This window comes from Triticum dicoccoides, chromosome 2A, assembly GCF_002162155.2.
Source record: "Triticum dicoccoides isolate Atlit2015 ecotype Zavitan chromosome 2A, WEW_v2.0, whole genome shotgun sequence".
Lineage (NCBI taxonomy): Eukaryota > Viridiplantae > Streptophyta > Magnoliopsida > Poales > Poaceae > Triticum > Triticum dicoccoides.
In genome coordinates, this window is record NC_041382.1 from 669,078,569 (window position 1) to 669,082,954 (window position 4,386).

Here is a 4,386-nt window from a genome sequence, read left to right on the forward strand (position 1 = left end):
ATCTTGTCAGTGCCGCTTGCCACCGCGCACTGCTGGCTGCACAGCCTCCCGCCACGTACGCCTGGAAGGGTCCCAGAGCGACACATTGGTGGATGTGCTGGAGCGCGGGCACAGAGTGGTGGCTTGCCGCGGCAAGCGCCTTGCCGTGGTCGTCGTCTTGTCGCGTCTGGGGGCTTGTCGCTCACCGGGCCTTGCCGGGACGCGTGGCGCGTCGCGGTAAGTTCCTTGAGATGCCTTGGTTGGCCTTCCCGGCAAGCTCCTCTTGCCGGGGTCTTGTCTCCTTGGCTTGGATATTTTGTCCTTGAATGGCTCCAAAGGAACCACGGAGGACCTTGGCGGTCACCCGGCAAGCCTTGCCGCGGGATGCTGCGACTGCCCGTGCACAAGTTCGGGATACTAGTGTACCCCTACTCTAGTACACCGATAGGAGCCCCCGGGCCTGGGCCATACACGGTGCCGAGCGCTGTTGGGCCAGGCCCAAAACAGGGCACGGGCACGCGCGGCCTGGGTTACGCCGTATCTCTCCCCGTATCCACCGCGCCCTCCCCGAACGACACGCATTGAATGCGGCACCGTGGGAGAGATCGTGGGTGGTTTCTTTATTCGGAAAGGCGGAACGTCCGCTCCCTCCCTCTTTATAAGCATGGGAAACAGGGGTAGTTCGCCCATTCGCTGGTTGCTACTCCAATCTCGGAAATCTCCGCCGCCCCGCCCCCCATCGCCACCAGCACCACCAACGCCGTCGACTTCCTCCACCACTTCCGCCATGGCTCCGAGAGCCGACAAAGGGAAGGTTGTGAAGTCGACCGAGGCGCAGCGGCTTGCGGCGCTGCGAAAGGAGCGGGCAATCTCCCCCCCCCCCAAGCTCGCCGTGAGGGAGCTGAGGGAGAATTACTACCTCTTCTGGTCGACGGAGACGCGAGCGCATCCGCGCACGAAGGTACATCCAGCCGCCGCTTGGGAAATGGCTCCAAATGGATATCCTTTCTTCGCCTTGTTCTTCTACTACGGGCTCTGCCCGCCTTTCTCTGAGTTTTTCTGCGATATTATGAACACCTACGGGTTCTGCCTCCTTGACTTCACCCCCAATGTTGTTCTGACCATGGCAGTTTTCGCACATCTCTGCGAAAACTTTGTCGGAGTCTATCCCAATGTAGCCCTTTTTCGCCACTTCTTTATGCCCCGAGTAGAGAGAGGAGAGCCTTTATCCGGTGGAATCGCCTGGATCTCGAGGGCCGGCAAGAAGGACACTTATCTGGAGGGAGAGTTCTGCGGCAAGTGGGAGGAATGGAGAGCAGACTGGTGCTGGATTGTCGAGGAGAACCCGCAGCCGTTTACCACCCGACGCCAAGCCCCAGTAGCACGCGGCAGCGATTGGAGTGACGTGGCCCCGGAAGACGATAGGATGAAGATTGCCGTCACCCGGATCCAACGCCTCAGGCTTGCTGGGCTCACTGTAGGCGCTGTTGGCGCAGATTTTCTTCGCCGCCGCATCGCCCCCCTGCAGGAACGGAGGAGACCCGCCTGTGAATTCCAGAATGCGGCGGATATCATGAGGCCGCGTCCGGGCCTCAACTTCGACTTCACTCTTCTGGAGCATAACGCGATGCTCCAGGAGCTGTTCAAGTACGACCCTCAACATCCCGAAGTGTTCATGTTGCCGAAGGGTGTCGTTCCGCTGTGCAACAACTCCGCGCTCGACCGTATCCGTGCAATGATGCCGCTGTGGGATTCGCATGGAATTGTTCCAACTTGGCAAGAGCCTGCGGATGACGTCATGCAGGAGTTCTTTGACGGCTTGGTAGAAGTGCCGGTCCGCTCTGATGAAAAGAATAGCCTCACCCTCAACACCACCGATGCGGAGATGACACGCATCGCCACTAGGCTGGAAGAGGCGGCGGCAGCCGCAGCCGCGGGCGAATTTGGATTCACCGTGGAGGAGGCAGAGGCAGTAGAGGCGGCCAGCCGTGCCAAGCGAGAGGAGCTCGTCGGTGAGAAAGAGCTTGCCAGGCATGACGTCGAGTCGAGCGAGCCCGCCGAGGATACGAGCGGCTCGCTGGAGATCAACTCCTCTTCCTCCTCATCTTCAGGCAGCTCGCCGCAAGCAGAGCCTCCATCCCCACCCAGAAGGCGTCTCCGCAAGGCCGGGGACGTAGCGGGGCGGCGGGCGAGTCAACAGTCGCCGCGCCGCACGACACGCTCCACCGCGGCAAGCACTGTTGCCGCGGGAGCACCTCATGCTGCCGCGGCAACTGGAGCGGGGTCCACCCGGACCACTGCTTCTGCTCCTGCCGCTGCTCACGCCGCGGCGGCAGCCGAAGCGGGGTCGTCTCGGACCACCGCCACTGTTCCTGCCAAGCGGCCAAGGGAAACTACTCCTCCGCCTCCTCGCGCCGGACGTGAGCCGGACTTCGACTTCTCCGCGTTCAGCTCCGACGAGGAAGAAGAAGAGTAAGATTCTCTTGTTGTACTTGTAGTTCTTCAATTCTTGATGTTTTGTCTTGTATCTCATTTGCTTTACTCTGAACTTATTCCTTTTTAGGACTATGGCCCAGAGAGCAGCAAAGAGAGCCAAGGTCCCGGTGATTGTCATCGAGGACGAACCCACCGCGACAGCAGGAGGTGCGTCCGAGACAACCTTGCCGGACCCGGCAACTGTTCTCCAAAGCAGCCCCCAGCGTAAGTATATGGTTCGCTTTCCGCTGTTAGGCGCACATGGATACTCTTTCTTTGCTGACATCTGACTGTTGGTTTGTGTAGGAGCAGAGCAGCCCCACCAGGAGCGCCCGGAGGCCGCCCCCGAAATGCCAAGGGAGAGTCCTCCGGCAAGGGAGAGTTCTCCAGCAAGGGACAACACTAGCGTCCCCCCGGCGACGGAGACTACGACCGCCGAACCCGGTACAGGTAATCTTCTCTTCAAAGCTTCCCTTGGGTTCTTCTTCTTTTTGGGTATTTGCTTGACTTTTCTCACTTTTTTGGCCATCAGATCCATCAGCTGCGGAGCCGATGGAGACCGAGGTTGCTGCCGACGACACCGCTGCCACTGAAGAAGCAGCCGGCGCTGATGATCCCGCCAGCGACGAGGCCGCCAAAGCTGCCGCCGCAGTAGCTGGCGAGGGGTCTGGCGATCGCACTGACGGCCCTGAGGCCGCAGGAGCGCCAGGCGCTACATCGACCACCGACCCGTCCGCCGTTGCCACAACGCCAGGCTCCGAAGAGCCCCAGCCAGGCGTCTACTTGAAGGCCGGTGATGGCGTCTTCATCAACCTCCCCTGGGCGTCAAGCTCCAGGGCGCCGGTCGAGGGAGAGAGCTTTGATGGAGAGGTGCTCGCCTCCGCTGTGCTGACGCTAGTTGATGCACCGAGCAGCAGCAGCGGCGAGCCTGAGGAGGAGCGGCTGCTGCGGAAGCTGTTATCACTCTGCCGCGCGTGGCAAGCCAAGCTGGAATCCCGCGAGGAGCTTGTCGCGAAGGCGGGAGCGGACATCGAGAAGCGCGCGGAGGAGCTCCGGGGTCTCAACCAGGAAGCTCTCTGGTCCCTGGCAGAGGAGCGGGAGCAACTCGCCGAAGAGCAGAAGGCCTTCTTCCTCGAGAAGGCCGAAGTTGAAGAGCAACAGCGGCTTGCCGCTGAGAAGCTGTCTGCGCAGGAGGGCGAGCTGGTGCAGTGGAAAGTTAACCTCGATAGCCACGAGGAGGAGCTTGCCGCGCGTGAGCAAAAATTCGGCGGAGCCCTTAAGCAAGCAGAGGATGCTACCGCAGTTGCTGAGGCCGCCAAGAAGGAGCTGGAGACGAAGGTGGCGCAACTGGAGGCCGATCTCAAGGTGAGTGGTGAAGAGCTTGCCGCGCTCAAGCGTGAGCGGGAGAAGGACGCCCACAGCAACTCAGAGCTGCAGGTTCGTCTCGCCGAGAAGGGCAAAGATCTTAGCGCCGCCAAGGACTCCAACGCAGATCTTGAGTTGAAGCTGACCACTTTGACCAAGACGCTGGACGGCGCCAGGGAGCAGGAGGTGGCCTTGAAGGAGGAGATCAATGCCGACAAGGCGCTGCTGGCGAGTGCTGCCGCCGCCCAGAATGGTTTTAGGGAGAATGTGGAGCACTGGACGGAGGGTCTCGTGAATGCTGCCGCAGATATCAATAGGGAGCTGGCGCAGCTGGGGGTGGAGGATCTCGGGTATCCCTCTGATGAGAACCTCCAACCCAGCGCCAAGCTCAGTTTGTTCTTCAAAGGCATGGCAACGGCCCTCCAGCGGCTCCGGGAGAAGATCCCAAAGCAGCTGGCCGACGAGTCGTGCAAGATCTGCGCGAGAGCTCTTCAAAAGGTGTTGGTGAAGGTGGCCTTCCGCAACCCGGGCCTCAACCTCACCAACGTCCTCAAGACCCTGCCGCCG